General features: G+C 41.0%; 1 protein-coding gene across 3 annotated transcripts in view; it reads right to left on the bottom strand.

Annotated features, from left to right (window-relative positions):
* Window positions 1–25,697, bottom strand: part of STK38L (serine/threonine kinase 38 like) — a 49,574-nt gene that overhangs the window by 22,933 nt on the left and 944 nt on the right. Inside the window, exons 1-2 of one of the 3 annotated variants that reach the window (XM_085324433.1) lie at window positions 13,762–13,863; window positions 12,914–12,991 (exon numbers count right to left, since the gene is read on the bottom strand). The exons of 1 other annotated variant lie outside the window; for it this stretch is intronic. The gene's annotated coding sequence lies outside the window, so the exon portion shown is untranslated. Of the gene's footprint in view, window positions 1–12,913; window positions 12,992–13,761; window positions 13,864–25,697 lie in introns of those variants that run through there. One more of the 3 variants, XM_085324434.1, reaches the window with a different exon arrangement.

The following is a 25,697-nucleotide window of genomic DNA, read 5'->3' as shown; positions in this document are numbered from 1 at the left end:
AGCACTACAGCTGCTTTATAATGCTGCGGCTACTTCTATTTTTTAAAATCAGTATTTTCGCCCCCCCCTTTACTTTTCTACAAAAGAAACACGAGAGCTGTCATCTGTTAATAACCGCTGCTGTCTTCTCTGCCCAAGGCCACGCTCCGTAAGGGGCATTTTCCCGAAGTTAGAGAAGCCAGCCGTGCTCGCCCCTACTCCGGGGGCTACACACCTTCACGCTCTCGCGCCTCTCATAAGTGGGAAGAGACGAGCACAGGCCAGGAAAGGCCAGCAGAGCAGCACCCCCAAAACCGAGCAAAAACAGCCGCTGGACACACGCCTGCATTGGCAACTGGATTATTTCAAGAGAGGGGCTAACGTGGCAAAAAAAACAAAACAGAACAAAAAACCACATATTCCCCCCCCCCCCAAAAAATGCCTTCTGATCACTCGGGAATGTCCAGATAGTGTAGTATTAACCCAGGCTCGGCAGGGATTAACCTTTACTCGAGGTGTAACAAGCGTACTCCGGCACCAGCAAGCAACCAGATTATTTATCGTTTGCACAGCCTGTATTCCCGGTGGGATACAACAACACGGCAATTTTGTTTCCCATTCATTTGTTTCCCCCCCTACTCCCATACTCACAAACGCAGACGTTGCCACATAGCAAAATCTAAGTCACTTCATTCTGTTAAGCCTGTAGAAAGGAGATAACAGTTTTGGCACTAGCACACCGAGCTATAAATAGCAGGGCTGAGCCTAACCCCAGGTCTGTAGTAGGAAAATACAGAAAGGAACCCAAGGGGTAAATTAGTGAGCTCAGGGAAAGCTTTTTAACAGATAAGAAACTTGCAGGGACATCACTGCCGTCCCAAAGAAGGGGGGAGGGCTCACCGTAAGCGCTCGCTTTCCGCCTCCCACGTACCCTCCGCATCAGCCAGGCCTCTGTACCAAAGCGTAAAACGTCCTTGAGGAAGGCAGCAAACGCAGGCCYGCTTCTTTGCGGCTTTGTAAAGTTACTTTGAAAACTTTGGGGAGTAGTTGAGTAAACTGCTTAGGTACGACCTTTACAAACAAACGATGCCAGAGGGGACGGAGGCGGAAGGAAGAAGCTTCACAACGGGGCCTTTTGAGAGTTTACTGACCTCACCACGTTAACGGGAATGTTTGGAAAAGGAGGGAGTTCTTGGAAACACCCTCAAAAACCTACTAATTCACCCAAGTTCTCGTCATCTGCCCAGCGGAGCCCTGCTATTTCTGTCGCACCCGCAGCATCGCGTTCGACCCACTGGCCGGCGAAGAAAGTCACGTTAACCTAGCAGCCCTACTTGGCAGAAACTCCTCCAGCTGAGGAAGACCTAAGACCTTTCTTTCCAAAGCGCCTGGTACTTCGGAAAAAAATGATACACCGCAGGCTCTGAACGACAGAGACATCAAAACGATCTAACCGAGACGCGAAGCAGCCTGCCGCCCGCAGGACTGCGCCTGGGAGCTGCCAGAAGCRGAGCAGCCGTATGTGCTGCTTGGCCCCGAAAAGGAGCCGGTGCCTCTCCTGGACGGACGGCTGAACTCACCGTCACCGAGCGAGCGTTTCGCCTGCTGCCCCGGCGGCTAGCGGGCCAGCACCCACGGAGCAGGCACGCAGGAGAGGAGCTGCACGTACGCCTTGTTCAGTGYGGGACGGTTGGCAGCGAGAGGCCGGTGGGACGCTGGCGCAGAGGGCAGGAGCGGCAGGATGCTCCCGAAGAGGAGGAGACGGGTACAGCAGTGGGGAGGGGATAGCAGGCCCCATGCTAACAGGCTGGATTTTTCAAGAGCCTCGCCTGAGCGAGTCTCTCTCCTGACCCACATCTCCCTTCTGGTAGGAAACACTGACTTATCCAAGCACGTTTCTTCTTTTTATTCTCAAGTCTCTGCTAACTGGAAGGTAAAAGGAAGATCAAGTAGTGTTCACTACAGCTTCAATCTCTGCTCAAGGCTACCCTGAAAGCTCTAGGTCGAAGCTGATTTTCCTGAAAGCATTTCTAATATTGACAGTCCYTAACTCAGCTGCTGCTGCGCAAATGGTAATTGCAAACTCACGTCCTCTCCAAAGCTCTTTTTGATAACTGCCACGGCTCATCATTAATGCTTGTGTATTAGATTAAGGCTCTGGTTCATCACAGCAAAACAGCTGAAGCACCCAAACCTGCTCGCTATAACAGCTGGGAAGAGGAAAGATGGAAGAGGTCAAGGCACCTGGAGAACTAGTCTCCCCTAAAAGAAACATTTGCCCCTTAGCCAGGATCATGGGAAGGAGAAGACGAGGCTCAAGCCCCTCACTCCCCACCCCTTGCCTTCAGCACTCCAGCTCTGCACGGAGGCCCGGAGCACGTGGAGGTGAGGGAGCGCCAGCCCTCAGCCCCTGGCCACGGCTCCTACTCAGCACGCAGTGCGGAGGTTCGGCACCCTTGGTYGTTTGGAGCCTATTTCTACACATCCAGGTAGCTCTTGACTTTAAAGAGAAAAGCTTACTGAGGAAAGAAGTGGGAGACTGGCACAGAGGTGCTACAAGTCCTCCAAAAATTTGCTGTATGACTCTGTGCTACAGTTTCCCACCTGCAAAGTGGGATAACAAGACACGGATGTGGAGCAGACTGCCTTAATGGTAAAACTGGTAAAACATCACCAAACATTGGAACTGTAGCGATGGTGAACTGCGTTCTAGCAAATGCTTCGAAGAGAGAAATATGTAGAATATCTTACCAGCAGTGAGAACWGAGGCCAACCGTGCCATCAAGAATGATGCCTTCCTTTTTAGAGGGTTTCAGGACATTGCAGTGACCAATATAACCAATTCTTGCCGTCTCTTGCACAGCTTGCCGGTGAAAGAGCAAGGTTGTGCAAGTCAGACAACAGCAGACACCACTGTTGGACTTTGTTTCCATCAGAACTGGTCTAAAGATGCTACTCACTTTATGGATAACGGTGTTGTGTCACATAGCTTGTTCTCACTATCAGATGAATCTGGATCTAACAATGAAAATACTCTTATTTTGGAAACCATGCTTGTCATATAACTTTACAGCAGCCCTTGAGTAAATTTACTCTGTACTTGTTACTAAATGTATATTTAAGCTAGGCAGCAAACACCACACATCATCCTTTCAAGATAAAAACATACTTCTGCCTTACAAAGTTCTCATGGTCCTCTCAGCACAACATACTGTCACTGAAGTTTCTCTCAAAAACAAGCAAAAAATGGCATTTTCAAGAATTAGAAGTTAAAGGAGATACAGTTTTGGTGTCCGAACTGTTCCAAATAAAAGCACGTAGCTCAGTAAAGCGATTACCTTTAGAAAAAGCCAGTTATCACCACTGTGCGCAGAGCCAGAGCTCTTCCGCGTAAGAAGCTGCAGCATTTGTGGCGAGGCCGCTTGGCTGTTTACAGACAACACAGCCAAGCAACCAGCAAAACTGAGCACTCAAAAATAACAGTGGCTGGGACTATATTTAAAAAAATGAAGTGCTATCTAGGAAAGTAGTATGGGTACAGCAAGGCTGGAARTACGATTGCTAGCCCTATTGCCTCCAAATTGTTCGGATTCTTTTAAGGAGAGACAGGATATATACGTGCGTGTATATATTTGTGTACAGTACACAAATAACCGCATGAGTCACACCAAAAGGCAGTGGGCAGAGACAGATAAATGAACTAAGCAAGCAAAGGCTCGGCGGCACGCAGTGGCGTGATGCACCAGCGGCACATCGGGGAGGAGCAGCAGCTGGAGCAGCAGCTGCCCAGGCCCCCGGGCAGCTTCGGAAACGTGCCCGGCCAGGTGTTACGGGCCGATACGCCAGCACGTGCTAAAACATCTGATACCTCCAGCGATGAAACAGAAGCAGAAAGGGGCCACACTGTGTTAGCATCCCTGACGGAAAACATCTTTATGTACTACAGTTCCTGCTAGCACAAATTTGGCAATTGTGTTGTGCGTGTTTTCACCACYCAGTCATTTATACTGAACCTCCTCCAGGAGAGGTTCCCCATCTTCTTTTTCTATAAGCCATTTAAAATCCACTTCCAAAACTTTTGAGAAGCCTCCAGAAACAAGCAGAAAACAAAACCTACAAAATCTTGAAGACTCAGAACAGGAAGCAAACAAACAAACAAAAAAAAAACACTCTGCTCCAAACTATGTCATATGTGGGCTAATATTTGTCAATATTTTGTGTTATTACTAAATACTGATTACTACATTCAAAACGGAGCCTTACCCAAAGTTCACTAATGCCAATGAAAACAAATTTTGTTTCAATAGATTTTTACTTAATATTCTTGTCCTGGCACCTGGACAGTGCTAGCTGTGCTACTGCTGTTACTGAAATTCATAGCTACGAGATCAGCATGTCTTCGTGCACATTCGCTGGGACACAAATCGGAAAGAAAAATAAATATTATATTGCTACATAATTCTTGTTTTCAGCAGTGTCACCATTCCCAAGCCTCTATTACACTTAATACACTACCTGAGGGAAGTAACGTTCTCTGCCAAATGTAGCAAATCAAATACTTCACAGAGATTTTTCTTCAATGTTATTGCCAGAGTAGATCTGACATCTTATTACAGTCTCTATTTGAGAAGGGAAAAAAACAAAATAAAAAATTGCAACAGGCAGCCACTAACCTTTAGCATTTCATTTACCTCATTTATATACTTTATTTCCTTTAGTTTGTTACTAGTTTCCCAAATATGCATTATGTCCTAATAAGCTTTGCTACTTTAAAGTTACAGAAAAAACTACTCTTGTTCTATTTAAAGCAGCACTAAGAAACAGAGTAAAATTAGTCCTGTCAGAACAGGCTTTGCTATTTAAAAGCAAAAGATGTTCATATGTTTTAGCCATTTAAAGTCATTCTTCCTTTCCCTGTGGAGCGTCCGTAATGAGTCGCCCGTTATAGTTGCAGCTAAAAGCAGACAGAGCTCCATGGCTTGCCTAGCCCCAGCTAATAAACCAAAAAAAAAGGAGACATTCCCAGTGCCTGAGCTCCACGCCTGGGAGACAGGAGGAGTTATTTGCAGACGGAGAATTCAGGGATAGAAATACTTCACAGCTCACGCGCCCTTTGCAACTGCTGCACTTCTCACTGCAAAGACACCAGGTATACCCAGAGCGCTGCACRGCCCAGAGCAACTTCTTGTCTCCAAAACGCCCTGTGCATTCAACATTCCTAAATTCCAAAGAAGATTTTTAATCCAATGGGCCTCATATATGTATTAACATGAAGTTACTTTCTTACCTTTGGGTAGACTCTTAAATCTATAAATCCCATCTACCCCAAAGTATAAGAGAAGGACTTCTGAGGAGACTAGGCAGAAGGATGAAGGGAGGAAGAAGAAGGGGAAAAAAAACAATCAAAGAAAGTAAAACAAAAAACCCCACCTAGTTGTATGTGCATGGTACGCTGGCACTAGGCAGCCTGTTTCTGGAAGAAGCTGTCCCACTTTCCTTGAAACCATCTGCTTGTTTCTTTYCCACTGCCATTCACTCCTCTGTGCCAGCACAGGGGACTACGTAACCTAGATTGGGGAACCGAACTGTTTTAAACTATTCCTTTTAAAGCATTTTTGCTGGTTTTACTTGCTTCAATTGAAATAGATCATATTTTTCCACAGGCTGCTCCCAGGCCAAGATCAATTCTTTCCAACGGAGTTTGTCTGAAGGTAAGGAGCACTAAGCAAACAGGGCTTTACGCATCCTTTTAGTTTGGCTCACAGAAAATAATCTCACAACAAACCATTACAACACACCCGTAGTAATGGTAAGGAAATATTTCCAAATATGGAATAAAAACTGAATATTAGAGTTCTGCTGCACTTAAGGATTTCCTGCTATTCAACTAAGTAGAGCAGCAAGTCTCCCATGAACAACAGCCTGTGATTCAGTTCTATCCTGCTTTCAAAAAGCAGCAAGCATAACTGACAAATGCAAATTCATTTCCCTGACAGGAAAAGAGACTGGGTGGGTAAAACTATGTGTATACACATATATTTTATTTATACATATATATACATACACACACAATCATTTTTTAAGAAGTTCATTTTTCACCTACTTCAAATAGCAAAGAAACTTTTCACTAACAGAAGGAGACAGTAATTATCTGAGGTTTAGAATTGCAAAACCACTGATAAGGTCACTTTTCATCTCAGCTATACTTGATTCAACCTTTGACGATACAATTACATTCTTTATGTTCCACCATCAATAGCTCTGTTCCAAAGTTACCAGCACAATTCTGAGACGTCCTGTACTTAGAGCATTCACTCAACGTTGAATGACTTGCAATRACATATCAAAATCCTTATGAGCTCACCCTTTCAAATAACTCATTTTATTTTCTTTACAGAAGTGCTCTTTGAGAAAACAATCCAGGGCCCTCTGAAATTACTTCACTGTGCAGGACTGTGGTTGCAAGATAGGCAAACACCATCAACCTCACACAGTGAGAGAGGAAAACAGAGTTYGTACTTCTGCTCCATCATTAAGAAGAGGGCTAGAGCCAAGACAGCAAAGGATCGGAGGAGTCTGCRTCCCCCTCAGCTGTTCTGCCCTCCAAGGAGGGCTCCATCTGGAAGCTCAGCTCTGTACAATACACCGGGAGGCTAAACCAAGCACAGCACGTGATGGGGAACCTCCAGTCCCATGCAGCCCTCTCTCTCATTCAGGGTTTACCATRGTGCCTGAATTGATGTTTTGGTTAATTGGCAACAAGGGAATTCAGTAGTACTTGCTGGAAGACAAACAGTGCTGTACAGCAGAACAACATTTCATACCTTGCTTTAGCTCACTTGCTTCTTTCCTATCTCTTGGCTCTCCTCAAGATTCACAGTGTTGCAACTCTGTCCCATCAGAAGAGTCTCTAACAGGAAGCTCCTCTTCTACTAAAATAAATGCATTCATGTGCACTTAAGCATTTTATCAGCTTTTAGCAGGGACTTGCATCCAGCTGTATTCACCAAAACATTGTTTTAAGATCTGCTAAAGTAACTCGCACATAAAAGGCCATGCTTCACATYTTGCTGCAATGTCTTGGACTCCTTGGAGTAAGTAATTAAGAACAGAACAAGGTTAGTATTTCAAAGGTCACTGTCCAAAAGTCTGCTTCTTTTCTAGTTACTTCTTGGTTTTTTGRATAAAACTCTACCACATACAACCGACGACATGTCCCACTTCAAAACATAGACAACTGTCTGAAAGTAAGATTCAGTCAAATGGATTTCGCTGGATCTGACTCCATCATGACCAAGAGACACAACTTAAGACAGTTAAAGACTTGTCTTAAGACTTAAGACTTAACTTAAGACTTAAGACTTAACTTAAGACTTAAGACTTAACTTAAGACTTAAGACTTAACTTAAGACTTAAGACTTAAGACTTAAGACTTAAAGAATAAGAGAAGGAGCTTCTGATGTGACAACTGCATTGAGGTTCCTTGAAACTGTAATATATCTTCAGCTTTGGCACAAAAAACTCAACTCAGCTGGATTTTAGGGATGGTGCAAGCCTTTCTATTTCTAAGCAGCCTATTCTGTTCTATTTCTAAGGCAGGAGAGGGTTGGCCCTTGGAAACTGGGAGGGATATCCRTACTGGACAGCGCTGAAGGAAAAGAGGGCATTAGGCTTGTTTTTCTTTTTATTGATGTATGTTCAAATCCCTGACTCTTGCTAGGCTCTTTTTAGATCACATCAGTCAAATTAAATATAGTAATTACACATGCTAAGTCTGTGCCAGCAAAGGAGCTGACTGCTAAATGAGACGCAGAACATCAATGACCGCTATGGCCTGTGCAGTGCTCATAGTCAGGGTTAATGAGCACAATGCATCCCTCTGGCCTTAAAAAGCTCCAAACGCAGGTAGCAAATCTTGTTAGTACATGCACCATCGGAGAGCAGACATTTGCCCATTCAAATCCCCCCACTGTAACAGTTTAACTATGTTTTTTTTTTTTTTTGAGATGGCAACAGCTGTTGGCACATAAACCAGACTACTGCGATGAGGCCCAAGATACACAGAGCTGAACAGATGCTTGACCTAAAAGGGGAATACACACTACTGCCTTTCTAGTGCCTGAAGCTAGGAAGCAAATTTGGAAGAAGCAGAGGGATAGCTCTGTGCCCTAATTTTACCACCAAAACCATCGGGAGCTCTGGGCATCAGTACTAAAGGTAGAAGAAGAAACATTATTTCAAGAAGGCATGYCACTATGATGGCAAGATCACAGTTCCTACAGTAACAACAAAGACATCTGAGAAGAGTGAGTACTACCATTCAGCCTTATTATCAGGCAATTTTAGGGTAGAAGAGTCAAGGGATCCATGCCACATTTTTTTGCATTCCAACAGCAGCTATACATCACCCTGAAACCAAAAATACTGCTCAACAAGCTTCTGTCAGCAGCTGAGAAAGGTGAATAAACCCCAAACCATAATTTTCTCATTGCTTGGCACTGCATGCAGGTAGTTGAGGGATTTTATCCTTCTGAGATTTAGATGCTTAGCTGTAGAGAAAAGCATCTCTTTCATATGCATTCAGACTCACAACCTTCATGAAACCCAAACTGTCCAGCAGCCCATTGCTTTAAGCGTCACAATTCTGTTTACTCACCTCCTCCATGGTGGAGGTGTGACCACTAGTGTGTTTTGTTACGGATATGTGTATATATACACATAACCCCTCCTACACACTCACATATCCACAATTCTAGAGAGGTCAGAGAAAGACACAAAAGAAAAGAAAGATCTGCACCTAAGTGAAACTTGATGAGGTTTGTCRTGGTTATTAATTGCTGTGGAAGTTCATTCTCCAGTGTTGGCCTGAGAAAGCTCATGCAAAATGAGTGTTTTCCTTTAAATTAATATCAGATATTTGATTAAATTATCTGGTTTCCTAGTTAAAGGATAAGAGAAGCAAAAGCAGARTGTGGGCAAAAGCTCTCACCATGGCCAGCTACACGAGAAGATSAGAAGGAAAAGGAACAGAGGACACTTGCTCATCTACTTATGTTTCTAAAAGGTCCTAAGGCTGCAGGGTAGCTGCTATACTATGGTTAAAACATGCAAGAAGTATCAAATTTCCAAATAAAGAAATTCCAAAGAATCTAGTTTCATATGCTTTCAAGATAAAATTGATTATGGCCACAATAAGAGAATGACAAGATAACCTCTCTAGGAACAAAACCCTCCTACCAAGAAAGCCTACAGAAAAAAAACAGTCCTGCAACTTGTCCTTAGGGCTAAGCATGCTCTGAATGACTGAGAAAAGGAGCAAGACTCATCAATAAGAAGCACTCTTCATGGAACACAGGTCACTTCATACAAAGGTTTAGGCTTAACAGGAAAGTAAAAACAGAACCTGTACATCTGCTCCCACAGAAGAGCTCTCACTGCTCCTTTTCAATCTATAATCACTACAGCCCTGTAAGGTGACAAAATGTCATTATGTCTCCACTTTATCCATCAAACAGAYATGAAGACAAGTGGAGTTACCTGCAGGAAATCTGAAAGGAAACTCCAGTTCAGCACTAAAGGTTAAAGATGGAGATGGATGGAGTGGCAAATAAAGAGGTCTTTCAGGCAGTGATCTGGATTGCTTGACAAGTAGGATACAACCAGYTATTTCCCATAAATAGTAACCTGAGAAAAACCCAAATAAGCTGTAGAAAGAATGAGATCATCTCCACTTCTGAAATACTGTTTAACATTAATATTTCTTACAGAGATGGGCCCTGGGCACAAGGCCTTTGCACAGTAAGCATGGAAGCCGCTGCTGCCACGTCCTGTTTCAAGGAACGTCAGTGCAGGTTCCTGAACCGCTTTATGGAAGGTGAGGTCTCTCTCTGCATTGATCCCTTAGATCCTGGTCACGCACTCCTACTGCTTTCCTGATAACGCAGCTTGCGGCGACACAGCCACAAGGYGAGCTAGGTCAGCTCACCAATCTGAACAAAATTAAGCTACAACCCCCTTCCATACCCTGGTAAAAAGATGATCGTTTTCCTTAAGATCAGTGAGCTAGATTGTCCCACACTGTAGCTACACAGCTGCTAAATCCAGTCAAGGCGAACACTGAAACATATGAGTAGGCTCGGGGCCAACGCAAGCGGACCACCCCTTTTGCAGGCACCTCAATTTAGACTACACGCAACCCAAGGGCAGGGTTTGGATATGCTTGTGCTGACAAGAAGGCAGAAGAGTTATGACTGCTCTTTTTTCACAGGGGACAGTTAGATCATATTAGGAATAACATAAAACCACAGCCTAACTGTGAGAACTGTTCGACAAATGTTAACTCCTACCAAGGAATTACACAGTTCTTACACTGAGTTCTGCTGGCTTCGCTTGGATGTAGGCTTTGGAAAGCTTTCAAAAGCTAGGCCACGACTACTTCCTCACTACCTCCTCCTTTACTTCAATCTGCATCAATATGGAAGATAAGTCATTTGATTCTGATGAAAAGGCTCATGGTGAGACTGATCATGATGAACAAGCGGACACCCCTAACCTAGGTGGTACACACATGACCATTGCTACAGAGGAGCTGACATACATCACTGACAACCTCTGGCCAGACTTACAAAAACTGGGGAGGGTTTGTGCTCTCCTTAGGCTTGCTCTTGAGCCCAAACCAAGTGCTCCTCCTAGAGCACTGCTTGGTTCTCGTTTGTTGAACAAAGCCCAACACGGGTATGAAAGCTCCAACAGCAATGCTGACACACTTCATGTCTGAATTTGAATAGTTTTACGATCACCCAAGGAATGCTGAGAACAAAGATCGAGAGCAAAGTCAGGTACCTGAACTATAGTAAAACACCAGGAAAGTCACCTTAAGGCTCACTCTAGTACCTCACTCATTTTGTAGCGTCTCCTCTCCTTTTATCCTACTGACTCTACCAGAAGAGTTCCCAGCAAAGGCATCCTTACTGCATTCCCCTAGTAGCATCCCTAACAGTGACTCAAGGTATACAATCCTTTCTGCAAAATAAAATGTGCAGTAAATTCCTGCTATTTGCCAATAAGCCAAACATTTAAATCACAAACAATTTAAGTCTTCTCCACGCTCCCCCTCTTTTTTTAAAAAAATGTTGTGGATAATGCTTGGTATAGAGGAAGGATGCTCTTGTGGTTACAGCACAGGAAACTGCATTAAGTAACAGATGATCTGGATTCTATTCCATTTCCCATGTGACTCAATGCAGAACCAAAAGTCAACATGAAAAAAGTATATATCTACTTCACATATGCCTCAGTCATCCTACATGAAAACAGACATATCGTTCCTGTACCTAGCAGGTAATGTTAGGAAGCTTAATGAGTTCAAATGTACAAAGAACCTGGAGTCTTAAGAAGATGATAAGGAAGTATTAACAAGAATTTAGTAGCACAGACTCTGAAAATACCCCAGAAGTATGAAGCATGCGGCCCCTTTCTTGTAACCGGACTTCTATGAGCTACTCCATTTCATCAGACTGGAGAGACAGTTAAGTACTCTGGCAACTCCAGAAGAGATATTAATCTGTATATTGTGCATTTGGAACAGTGTGTGAAGAGATAAGYGTTGTGCTTCCAAAGAGGGGGTTGAAATTTCATTCTAATTTCAGAAATTGGAGGAAAAAAATATAGGGGAAAAAGACAAACAAGAAGGGGGACAGAAAATACAGGAAAGGACAACTTAATATTCATACACTGCAAATGGTCAAGTTTGCTGATAACATTTCCAGGTCATGCTACATTCACCCTTGGCTAAACGTTGCTGTTGTGAAGTACTCATTTGAATGACTCCCTAATCAATGTTGATACATTCTGCTGCTCATATGCAAATAACATTAACCAGCTGTCTTTAGAAGTACTGATAAATGGACGACATTTGGAAAGTTTTACCAGTTTCCCCAGTACAGCCATAAGTGACAACAGGAATGTAGTTTGTCCCACTGAAATAACATAGGGTAGGAAAGAGTATTTCTTGGAGGGCAGGGTGCGCCCTCCCCCTTCCAGCTTACCCAAAGTTGCAAAAGTCTCTTGGGGTTATTACCAAGCCGGAACTGCTTTTCTCTCCCCTTTGGGATATCTCTCGTAATAAGGCTAGAAAGCCTCTTCCAAAGAACGAGAGCTGCAGGCGTTCTTCCGCTCCCCCACGTGATGTCTGCCCTCCCAGCCTTCAAGCAAATAAGGTTTTGCCTCACTTTAAAGTGTCTTCTAACCGCATCTCAAGGTATTTTGCAAAACTAAGGTAAAACACAAGATCTTTGTGAAGCCAGTCAGCAGCAGCATCACCATTTACTACAAAGGGAAGTAAATGAACTCAGCGCTCAGAGGACTTACAGGAGCAGGAGGGCAGAACGTGAGCAGCAAACTGTGCCTTACAAGAGCAGGTCTGCAGGGAGTTGGGACCAGAACCATTCCCACCTCTCTCATAGCAGTAGCAATATTAGTGTAGTCGAGATAATCTATMGGCTGCCATAGCATTCTCCGCATGTTATTCTCAAAATACAAGGATAGTTTTAATCCAGTTTTAGAAACGAGGAAACTGAGGCACAATACAATTAATCAGACTAGCCAAAAAGATGCCACAGCAATTCCGACATCCCTGAAGTCCCATCGCATTCAGTCTCCTTGTCAAGGATACACAGAGATACAATAACATCACCCCAAGCCCCCGTGGCTTTTCTCATATACAGCACCATCACTTAATAAAAATAACACAGAGCTTTCTTTAAATGCTATGAAGGGAGAGGACAATTTTTTTATTTGAGTATCACTAAAAAAAAAAAAAATCCACGATGCAACACCACACTGCCATGTGAAACACAGTGTAATTTGTGTAAGCTGCCAGAAACCTGAAAGAACAGCTGAGAAACGAAATCACTGCAGTGCTCCTGMCTCTTACCTTTAGTTTAGTGTTATGGAGTCAGATCAGGTCAGCAGTCGAGCACTGGGGAAAGGCACGCTATCTCTCTGGCAGAACCTCATGAAGATATGCATGTTTGAAAAAATAAAACTTGTGCAACTTCAGGAAAAAAAAAAAGTTTTATGAAAGCCTATTTTTAACACCGAACAGCACAATGAACTATGGGAAACCTGRGCTTTTCAGAAGTGCGACTGCAGGAGCCACACCTACGTATACTAATATTTACCCTGAGCCCTGGGGCTTTCACWGCTGCTAATGAGGAAGCACATTCTCATGCTCTTTTGGAGGAAATTAAGMCTATTCTGACTACACTGTTTGCCAAACAAAAGGAGTTTGTGAATTCCCAAGTTTTTGCATGCACCTGCAGAGCTATTTTACCAAGGTGAGGCCGGTTGATCTTATCTTTGTTGAACTACCCACTGCCATAGGAAATAGTAGTCAGAAGTCACACTCATGCCTAAGCGCATATACACGCGTGCAGGGCAGCACAACAGGTAGCCCACTGGGGCCTTGCTAGAACCTACCTTTTTTTTCCTCCTGAAAAATAAGTTACTTTGTTTTACCAGCTATTGCAGCACAGTGCTAAAATAGTTCAGTARAACAGTCACCTTCATTGGAAGAAGCAGCAGATGCCTCCTCCTAAGGCATTTTAGAGGAATCCCCTTCTGAAAGGGCTTTTTCATCTCCACTGAGCACATGGCAAGTTAGGATGCCTAGCTTTGACTTGGACATGCAGCTTTTAAGCACCTAAGTGAAGGCAGATGAATCCTACCTGGCAGCTGATAAAACCGCCAGCCCTCATTGCAACGAAGATACCAGGTACTAACCTTAAGGATTTAGCAAATTGCTTCTCCTGATCATCTCAAAGTCTGCAGCTGTTGGCTGTGTCTGTAACAGATTCCTCAAGCACTTTCAAAACCCAGCCTCATCAAAAAGTAGTCCTACAACAAATGGATGTGACTTATAGTTAAAACATATTCCAAGTGCCAAATAAAGCAACCAAACTAGATAGCATCTCTCCCCTATCCCCATCTCCACAACTGTGCACTGGACTCTCCAGCAAAGGAGGACTGGGCAACTGTCTCTCTAATGTGGACACACTCAGCTTCCACCAGAGTTAAGAGAATTTGTATCCAACTGTGGTTTGAGCATCTTGTCATTTTTACATCCTTTAACTCTGGGCACCTCATAGGTAGTAAAAATATTCTCCACAAAAAGATGAAGATCTGAAGCTCCCTATATAGTGTTTGGTAAAAATACCTCTTTGCAGACATCCTTTGCCAAATAAGCGCCCAGACTTCAAAGGCTGAATTATAATGTTGAAATATTTGTAATGTAAGCTTCTCTCTCTCTCTCTCTCTCTCTCTCTCTCTCTCTCGTATTCCTTGTGAAGCATGGCTGGCAGTCGGATATGGCATCTTTCAGCTCAAAGATCTGGTCCAGGCAATAACTGGAAGTAGCTCTCTTGTGGCTTACGTGAAATGAGTCAATGGATCTCAGTCCAGCTCTCAATAAATTAGGAACCACATCACAAAAGCATCTGTAAGAGTTACTTCCTGTGTTGATGCCATGCAAAAGGCCAAGGACTGAACGAGGTGGGGAGAATGAATTACCCTCTCTCAAAATAGTTCCTTCATAACATGAATTGCTTTTCTCTCGCATCTTTTGTGAAAGCAACCCAGTGTATTTTATGACCTGTGAACTAAGCATTTCTTCAAGAAATATACGCAACCTGATACTTTTGCAGCAGAAAAAAACCCAAACCTGTTGACTCTCAGCATGTCACAGCCATGCAAAAGGCAGGTAGCCCAGAAGAACAGTCCAGCCCCTCACATAAGCTGCCACCAGCCTTCTTCCCAACAGAGCTGCTTTGGGTGAGGGGCAGCTCACTGAGGCAYTCCATGCAATTCAGCTCTGCAGCCAAAACCAAAGGATTTCTGGTTTCTGGAGCCAACAGTTTAATTCTCATGTATTTTTCTTGAGGAAAGTTTAGCACACAAATATAGAATCTTCTTGAATAAACTATTCAGATTCAAGGACTCATGTCATTAGCAATCTTGGCATAGTCTCCTGCTGGTAAAGGGACATGAAGCAAGTAATCCAAATTTAAAGCACTAAAAAAAAAAAACAACATTTTAAACTCTGCTTTAAGAACACAATGTAATTTTAAAAGGACACAAAAGATAACATAAGATCAAAAGCTTGGATCATGAACATCAACCTTCATTTGTCATAAAAAATCCCCACATCCACTGGAAAGCATTACATAAATCCCAGTTAATTAAGTTTGCTAGAAAGCTAAACTATAAACATCACAAATACAATTGAGAACAGTATTTTTGAAAAACAATCAATAGTACTAACTAATCTGAACTCTTGCCGTGCTCCAATGACGCAAGATAATTGAATATTAACACAATAACACATTATTAGCAATCTGGTGCTGCTAAGCAAATTTAGAGATACTGCATTGAGAGAGAGAAAAAAAAAAGCATGTTTCATTTGAGGATGAAGGCATTCTGAATTTTGGTCCTTTGTCAACAACTTCTAACCTGAGTGAATTATACAGTGTCAAATGCGGTCAGTATCCCAAGAACATCAAAAACACCTATGAAAAGATCTTGGGACACTGTATATTCTCTCTCTGCCTATCACCTCAGAGAAAATCTTCTGAGTATTTAGAGCAGAGAGTGGAGTCTCTGGAGTTTCCTTTTCAGTCCCTTCTCCCTTGAAGTTGATGAGAATAAAAGAGGGTTCTTGCACAGAAGTAGCACTGATTATGGCACCAAAGGAAATCAAAAGTTAAAGACAGTGCTAAGTGTTTTTTATTTTATGAATACATTCTTCATTAGCAAATATTAATTTAGATACCATAAAAGATACCATAAATTTAGAAAACCATTAGAATGCATTCCGTGCAGCTTTCTTATAAAAGCATGGGTCTGCTAAATTTTACTTCCCTTAAAAGCCCTACGCTCTTGGTCAAGCATAAACTGCACTCCTGATCTAGCCTCACAACGAAAGAGAAAAGAAGAGGAAAAAGCACAGAACAGGTGCAGCATTTACTGTATCACATGCAAAAAAAAAAAAAAAAAAAAAAAAAAAAACCACCCTTGCTTCCCCTCCCTGGGTATCCATACATGATGGGAGCCTACTTCTGCAAGTGACTTCACCTTGTAACCCAGACGCTTTGTTGACAAGATGATCACCACCCTTGAATACAAGGAAGCTGCACCCTAAGCGCAGATTCAAACGTTCCAGACAGAAGTCTGGCCTCGCATCCAAGACAAATACGGCGTTTAATCTGCACTGCACTTACTGCGCTTTATTAGTCCGCACTATCTGGAGACAATTTACTTTACGATTCAAAGGGAGCAGAGGGGGGAACTTTACTTAACCAACGTCTGCGCAGCAAAATCCAGCCCTGCCTCGGCAGCCGAGAGGGAGGGAAAGCACAAAGATTTCACAGCGACGGAGGAGAATCTCATCATGCAACTACATTCTTCAGCTGCACACAAGGCAGGTGCCAGCTCACTACAGCTTTCTTATGTCCTAAGCAAGAACAGAGAAATTTACCCTCTTACTCTGCACGGCAGGTTGTTTAGAGATAACAAGACTGCTTTAAAAGCACTTGCACCGAAGAACCAAGAAAATGCATTTACGTTCTGTTTCACAGACAGGGGATTACAGCCAGGTAGGAATAACAAGGATACTGTCAGGTATGACTAGTCTCAAAAGTGAGCTTCAACACAGAAAAAAAAAATACGAAGAACACTTAACACGTTTCATTATTTTTTTAAAGAGATAAATAGTCTCATGGAAATTGTTGTATTCAACAATCATTCTTAATTTTTCACTTCCTAAACAACACCGGCTCATCCAGCATCACAGTCCGAAACTGACTGAACCGACAAAACTGGAACTGGCTGTTTGGATCATACTGCTGGCTTGATAAAAAGGGCAGGAGGGAACTAAACTTACTTAATTTTCATTACAGTATAACTTATTTTTTTTCCTCTGGTTATCTCATAATTACTCACTTCCTTTTTCATTTTTGAACTTTCCACTATTCTTTCAATCCTTTWAAATGCAGTGATCATGTGCATCCATGCATGTTTTCTTTTCTAAAAGAATGCCTTTGATTTAAAAAATTATTTTACAAAGCAAGTTGGTATTTTACTTATTTAAACAGACAATGTGTAAGCATGTTTCTTCTTTACACCCTCACTGTGGCCAGAGCCTTGCATCTTGCAGAAGAATGAAAATGAAGGCAGCAGCATTTTTGGCAGGCTCTRAGGAACCACTTTGCTAGTTCCAGCAAAGGTATTTGAGGTTGTTAGCAGCAAGGCTGCAACACAAGCTGTGAGAGGCCGCTGAAATCAGTGGTGTAGGCCATGGTAAATTCATACAAGTGAAGTTCTTTCACCTCTGATTCGGGCACTGAAACATTCACCTTTTTTCCTAGCACAAAAATAGCTTTGTCTTTTTTTTTTTTCCCCTCTTATTTGCCACCACACTATTGGCTTAGCTGTCTGTGGAAAAAAAAACAAGGAATTGACATGAATATGATGCCTCTCATAAAAGGGACTTAAAGCCCTTCCAGTGAGAGCCTAAGATTTTGGAGAGATGAATGAACCATCACTGTCAGAAACAACGCTTGCAGTGGGAACACAGAGCAAGCAGCACTGTAACAAGCAGGGACCATGCAAGCTGTAGTCAGATGTGTCCTGGAAAAATCACACAGAAAGTTCCTTTAAGTCACCCCACAGTAAAACACCACTCATATTGACTGAAGGAGTTGTGGTTAGAGCTGTATATACATGACTGAACTCAAATCTCCACATGTTGGTAAGCCAGCTAACACACCCAYACTCTGCGACTCCCAGCACTATCAGCAGGATTGATGATACCAGCACAGTAATGTCTGTACTCCTCAGGGTGACAAAGCAGCAGAGGAGTAAGTTTGGGAAGACAGGAGGATGCTTCACTGCTCCCGTCACAGGAAACTTTGATGAAGTTCACCTGGGTCTAAATTACAACTGTGGTATAAGAATCCTCAGGAAATGCAAAAATTTATACACTTGAATTGATTARCTGGTAAATATATTACAATCCTCACCTGGACACCTCTATCCTTCCACGTATTACTACCATGCCACAACAGATGAAATTCAGATTTTAATCCTACGTACTTGTTCTTCTGTAACACTATTTAGATACATGATCTCAATTCTTGAGATAACTCTGCATTTCCTTGTGTACCTGGAGCAAATTGACTTCAGTGTGTTCCTTCCTCTGGAAGGAACATAGCCTGTAAATACTACTAATCACTGACAATCAGAGCTGGTCTAGAAGTGATGCATGCTACAATGTATGAAAAGTCGATTTTTTTTCCAATTTCTTTGAAGGTTTGCCAGGAAAATTTGAAAATCTAAAAAGCATTCCACTTGGTTCCTCTCCCCCCAGCTTTATCACTGGTTCATGAGAAAAGGAAGGAAAAGGAGGAAAAAGAAGATGTAATAGGGAGGGGAAGRAATTGTGCTTTTTCTACTCCCTTCATCTTCCAACACCAAATACATGTTTTTCCAGGTCTTTCTCCCTCTGAATGAAAAAGTTATCATTCTTAAATGAAATCATTCCAGAATTCAGCTATTTCCAACTATAATGCCACGAACGACGCAGAATAAGTATATCCTTCAAGCTCAATCCATCTGCCAAGAAAGACCAGATTGCTTACGATAACCTTCTAGAGAGAGAAGAATAAATAATCTGTAATTCATTTTCTTACCTGAAATGACTTCTAATGATAACTGTACTTCATGCCATAGCTTAGCTGATTCCAGAATGTGGTCCACAAGACACTGCCAGCAGCATGGGGCATGGTCAACAGAACAGCCTTTTCTTTGGTTTGTTTGTTTTAAATCAAAGRTGCAAGACAGTCTGGGGAGTATATTGTGGGTTGAGAAAAGCTTGCGATTCAGTGAACTTGAACTATAGTTTAACTTTTGCTGCTGATTCCTTCCACCCCATAGTTTGCATAACTCAACTTCACTGACAGCTGTAACACTTGAATTCAGCTGAAGAATGAGTTGTATTTGACTTCTTGTGTATATCCCTTCTAATTAAGTATTCTCTTAAGGTCAGTCATATTCACATTATACTAAATACTCATGTTTTTTATTTTAACTGTGGAGATCTGCTAAACTCTGATTATTAATCTGTTTGATGTCCATATTTTGCACTTTGTTTTTCAAGTATTTCCAATAAATAGTTTCGGCTCTATAGATTTTTATTCTTCTTAGTGTAATTTTGCCTGACTTATTTAAGTTCACTCAATTAATATGACTCAAAGAGTGACAGTGAACATAATGCTTTTCTACAGAGAAAAAACACTGAAAACATTTTAATTGTTACTTATGCATCTGAGCAATGAGCTTACCACATCTAACTTTGCTATACAGAGTACAAGTGGGCCAAGATGCTCACATAGCACATATTTCATATGAACTCTCCTTAACTGTTAAATAAAACTCCCTGGGACATACATGGCAAAGCAGGGAAAAGAACCTCCATAGAAACATTAACCACACAAGAGAACYTATCTAACACATCTGCATATACAATGGTCACCTACATACATTGCTATACAAGATTTGAGAGGTGAATTCATAGCAAATTCCTACTTTAATAAACCTTGCTTCTCTGCCCTCAACCACTACTTCATAATAAGATGCTAACTATGCCTATTAGGATTGTGGCAGAATAAAATAGTAAGACTTTACTATAAATAATATTTGCAGTGTATATGAATGTGAATATTTCCCTCCCATATTTTGAAAACAGGCTTCATCACATACTTCCTACAGTGTTAGCAGAAACCAAGATCTATGCTGTAACTAACTTCAAGAAGTGAAGGAAAATATTTTAAACCATAAGGTTTAACTTGAGAGAAACTTTCTTTAGACACAAGAAAACTTTTAATTTATGCAAATGAAAAGTGGCAGGTCAGTCATGAAGAACTTCAATCCAGCTGCTCATAATCCAAACACAAACAACAAAACCAGTGACAAAGACACACTCGCTCCATGCTACACATTAGTGATACCGGCAGTGGTAATTCCTTTCATTCTCCTTATCTCGAAAGTCCTGTCGAAAGTCTCCCTGTAATAAACATCACCTTCCAATACACGCCGCTATTTTGAACATCACCATAAAAACAGGGTAAATAAGTACCATCAAGTGTGTTTACTACACAAATATCTGTTAACCAAAAGCCATTACTCCACTAAACAGGAACACGTGTCAGCAGTTGGCTGCTACCTGTTTGTAGCAGCCACATCTTTCATTGTCTCTCATTGCTGTACATTTTTGCCTACTATCCCACAGAGAAGCTCATATTCTGAAAAGAGTTCCCTTACAGTTCAAAATGTCCGTGCTTAGCAAAGTATATATTTAATTTATCTCAAAGACAGACTTCATTCTCAGTCTTCAATTTCTCCTTTTCTGCGCTGCCAAGCTCTAAATACCACAAAGCAGAAGAATCTAGTTATCTTTAACTTCAAGAAACAAGYGCCTTAAAACAATACCATACAATGCTATTATCTGTGGAGCTATGAATGTAAGCTAGCCCCTTTATACTGGACACAGCATGCTAAAAATTAGTGACATTTTAAGTGGAACAATTCTYTCATCACCAGGCTTGATATTTGGCTGGCATCCTGGTTACCTCCCTTATAACGCACCAGTGAGAGGGACGGGCTGGGAGCATATTATGCAACTGCTCACCGTAAAAATAATAATTAAAACCAATTTTAAGAAAGGTCTGCAATAAACCCTATCCCAGCATACACAGGTTTGACCCTGCTGAACTAAGGTCTGTTATTTCTACCTGGCTGCTTTGGCAAAAATGGATTTTTCCCGAAAAGGCATTTTTCTCAGTTCTTATAGAAAGAAAGTGAACACTTAAGCCTGAGAACTTCTCCTACCTTCTCCTCATTTTTGTTCCGACCTAGCAAATTAGCCAAGGAGGTAGCTATTCACTGGGAAATAAAGTGAACATACCAGGTCATGCCTATGTCCTGTCATCTTCTCCACATGCTCAGTTGCGATGTATGAAGACCCAAGATGGCTAACCATGTTTAACTTGAAAACATGGTAAAGGATTTCTGGGGTCAGGTAACCTGCATATGGGCTAACTTGTAGAAAATTCCTTTCCTGCAGATTATGAAATATCATTTGGAACTTTTCTATCAGTTTGGCTATAGGCAGGTTCTTCTATATTAGTGCATCATAACAACACTAGGGCTTTACTATCGCCATTGTGGTGTTAGACAGCAGTTGACTCAGACCTTCCTGAGCRTTAGATTCAGCTCTACTCGTTCTCTAAAAGGCAAGTATTAATTCATACAGTTCTGTATTAATTCATACAGAAAAAATAAAGTAGAAAATGGTGAACTGTGAGAAAGGTCAGTTTYAAAAAGCAATCCCCTACAAGTGATTGGATCCTTTTCCAAGGAGAGCAGATTCGGCATTCCCAAACCTGCTAGGGTCTGCAGGAAGAGGACATACCTATCCTCTGCAGGGATTCTCAGTGACACTACCAGAAGTTCAAGGTGGTGAGCACGAGMGTGCTGGATGTACTACCTCTCTGCTGTATCAGGGACAGAGAGACGGATCATAGTCTTGTAAACCCTGGAGAACCCACCTAAATACACTTCAACTCCCCACTTTTGGGAGAATGCTTCTGTCACATAGCTTTCTTTYGCTTAGTCCTTGAGTTCTCCTTAGCAGAAAGTTTCAGGATAGTCACGTGTCTTATAGAAGTATGATTTTAATGCTTTTACTTTTTATTTTTTTCTTCAATCCAGCCTCCTTCCTAGAAAAGCTGACTATATTTGTAACTCCTGTGGCATGGCGTAGCCCTAGCATCTTCCTTTTAAATGCACCCAGCTTAAGCAGAACTGTATTTTGAATAAGCATTATTCTTGTACATAAAAAGCTCATACAAAGAACCCTAAACAAGTACTTCTTTCTAGTAAGGTAGGCACTTGACTGAAGTTTTCTAACTGTTTGTCTAGGTCATTTGTTTACTTTTTTTTGTTTTACTACAAAGAGATGTTATATCTAGAATTTCTCAGCACATTTTAGCAACGTAGTAATGCTGCCTTACAACTTAACATGACATTACACACAGTACTCTTGGAAAGTTGTAAACTAGTATCTTTATTACACACTGTAGAGAAAGGTCTGTTTCTGTTTTTAGAAGGGTCTCACAACCTTTCATCTGTTCAAGAGATAACAMAAAAAACTTATTTCCTTCCACAGAAGTGGAAACAAATATAATGAATTCCAATATGCCAAGATCTTTGCTAAGTCTGCAGCTCCTCTACAGCAAGTCAGCGATCACAGGCTCAAATTCTGGAACATAAGAGACATAGCTAATGTAAGTTGCAATACAATAAACACTCTTCCTCTTGCACAGTTCCTCACCCCATATATATTCGAGTTAGCCCCTTACTTCCTCCCTCCCATTCACTCTCCCAGCTGACACAAATTCTGTCTGTTTGTGCAATCTGTTTGCATCAAACTAGTACTTAATACTGTCTGTACTTAGTTATTAAAAGGTGAATAGTCTTCTCTGGTTTTACTGCTCCAGGACATTTTTGCTATTGTGAAATCTCCTACACCCAGAACTACTATTTCAAAACCAACCATCCTTTCCTTTTACTAGCAAAAATATGGAAGTCCACTGTTCCTCTGACAATGAAGAATTCTTCTGAAGCAGGTTTATTACATTAAATTTTCAGTATCTGTTTTCTTCATCATATTCAGTTGCAATTCATACAAAACCATATTTCAGCTAAAAATTTTATGTTTAATTGTTTATAGGTATAAATATTAAAAACTGTACATCACCATACATCTTGAATTTACAGTTCAAATCAGATCTCAAAATTACTGAGAAAGAAAATGAAGTACTATGATCAGTGAAGTTACTTAAAGATTAATGTTCTTTCCCAATATGCTGTTTTGTTTTGCTTTTTCAATCACTATGGAATATTAGGTGAGATATTAATGCAAGCCTCACAAAATGACCCAATTTCAYGAGTAAAAGACAATATTAGGTATGACAATAGTCCATTTTAATGCTTCCCATGCTGATCAAATGATTTATGACAAGGAAAGTAAATTCTTCCTGATTAACTAAATTCATATCCGTCGTCCCTGTTTGGGTTTTACTGTTATGAAAGAAAAATTTTCTACTGTTTCCTCATGCAGATGCAAGAGCAATAGGATTGTCAAAAGTCATTCTGCAGTTTTAGACTAYAGAGCTGCAGGATTTTCCAAACCAATCAAAAGATCAAATCCACTGTTCTGTATTTGGCAGTCACTTAACTTCTGATCCTTCAAGGAAAGGATCCCTCATCTTACATCCATTTCACCATGTAAATTCACATCATGTGCAAAATAACTCTTCCCTTAGTTCCCTTAGTCCCCTGCATCATGAAATTTGGTCATCCTCCTGTTATTTCTGCCTGCGCAACAAGAGATGTTCTCAACAAGAGATATTCTCAACAGTTGTTTAGTCACGAGGCTTTTTAAAAAAAAAAAAAAGAGAGAAAAAGAAAAAATAGAATTGCATCAATCCATCCTGAGGAATTAAACTTCAACCAGATATTTACCAAAACTACATTTTCCTGCTACAGCAATGCAGCTACTAYTGACAGCAGGTTTGCTTCAAGAGTGGTTATATGTTGAAGTGAGCTGAGAACAAGAGAAGATTAAGTGATTTTGTGGACAATAGTATGTTTGATTTATGTCAACTGTCATTACATTAAGACATACAAAGCCTCTTTCTGAGGGACTAACAGCAAACTATTTACTGTATAATATCAGCTTACTCTTTTGTGCTGATGAATACTGTATTCAGAAAGGTAATTCTTTTTATTGCAATATACATGTCTAGACTGCATTTCTTCTTAGAATACAAAGTTTATCTTTACATCTTTAAAATTTAACTTTACATTTTAATCCCCTGCTTATACTTGCTGGGTAAAGAACATTTCTATTGGAATAAATGTGGACTGAGTGAAGACTGAATTTATGGGAGAAAAGATATGCTTTTAAAAACAAAATAACTTCACAAGCTAATCAGATACAGTGGATAAAGCCAGTGTTCCTCAAACTGTGAAAAGTTTGCCCCCCCCATGAAAAAGATTCCAAACTACAACAAGTGGCTTAAATAGTTTTTTAAAAAGTCTGCCTACCATTCAGGTTTCCAAAACACAGACAGATGAAGCAAAGAAGGTCACACAAAAATCCTGAGGAAAAAAAATAAGCTAGACAAGCCTCATCTGTGTGCATAAGAAGTTATAAATTCTATACTATTGTTGTCAGTGTGCAATCCTCTATCACTTTCATCGATGAGAGGTCCACCAGGGACTCCACTAAGCACAGGATCAGACCTCAGAGATCAAAAAAGAAGGTTTGAACAATTAGGCCCACAACGAATTGCTTGACAGAAGTCCAAAATATATGTTCTCCCGTGGACATTCTCCCATTGTGCACAGAGAGCACAGAGGCCTGATCCAATCACTGCAAGGTAATAGGGCTTGAGGGTTTTTTAAAGATTAACTTTCTGCAGATTAGGCTCAAGAAATAAAGCATAATACCTGTCCGCTATAAATACTTGCTTCTTAATTCTGTTTAGTTAGAGGTTTTTGGCGTTCTTTTTCCTCTGAAATGGAAGTGACAGAAGATTTACTTTTAGAATTGTTAAGCAATATGTAAAGTGCACATACACTATGCCATGTATACAGTGAAAAACAGCTAAGTTTCAATTCCACAGAACAAAGCTGACATTTCCCAATTTWAAACACCCCTTTTATAAAGGTTGGAAAAAGTAACTGTGTAAATCACAGAAAATAACGCTGCATCAGTAACAGGTAAGCATTACTGTATGTATCAGCATATAGTAACAGATTCTTCATATAYAGTGAGCATGACCACTGCTTATCTCTCAGATTAGGCATATTAGCATATTTATAAGTATTTCAGCTAGTGTCCTGAGTAAAATTAAGACTGATACTGTTTCACCTATAGGTTTCTAAATGATAAGGAACAAAAAAAGCTTTTTAAGATTTCTGTGTATTTGAGACATGTTTTATAGACTATGCATAATAACTTAGTGAGATTTTCAGTGATATATACACTTACAAACAGTATTTCTCTACTTGAAGTGACTTTTTTTTTTCCAAACAGCTGTCAGAAGACAAAATCAGTATATGTAAACCCAACATCTAGGGTCTTAAAAATAAATTTCACTGCTCTTTAGAAAAAAGAAGTAAAAAGCAAAACCACATGAACGAATCCCACCTTTTTTTTTTTTTTCCCCAGTTCTTAATCATTGCTTTTCATTCGGAGACTATTCCAAGGCTCATTAATTCCTGTTCCGGATTTTTCAACAGGAAAACTGGTATATAACATCAGCAGAGGCAGTCTTTCAGCGTGCACATGAAAAATCTATTGTTGTGATCCAAGCGGTTTAAAATTAAAAACGCAAAAACACGAGAGACACCTCGTACTTCTTAGCACTTAACTTTTATGTCTAAGTCACTGTAAATTGGCCAATGCAAGCAGAACAAAAGCTGAACTGTCAAACTACAGGCCAAATCCCAAACTCCTTTAAGTCTGGGGAAACGTTACAAGAGCAGTTTTCGATTTGTTCACCTGAGAGTGTGGAAACAGCGTGTTGGGGGGGGGG

The sequence above is a fragment of the Rhea americana genome, unplaced genomic scaffold, assembly GCF_003343005.1.
Source record: "Rhea americana isolate MKP2758 unplaced genomic scaffold, rheAme1 scaffold_91, whole genome shotgun sequence".
NCBI classification, from domain to species: Eukaryota; Metazoa; Chordata; class Aves; order Rheiformes; family Rheidae; genus Rhea; species Rhea americana.
The sequence above is the reverse complement of the archived record's forward strand: the minus strand, read 5'-3'. Positions and strand labels throughout refer to the sequence as shown.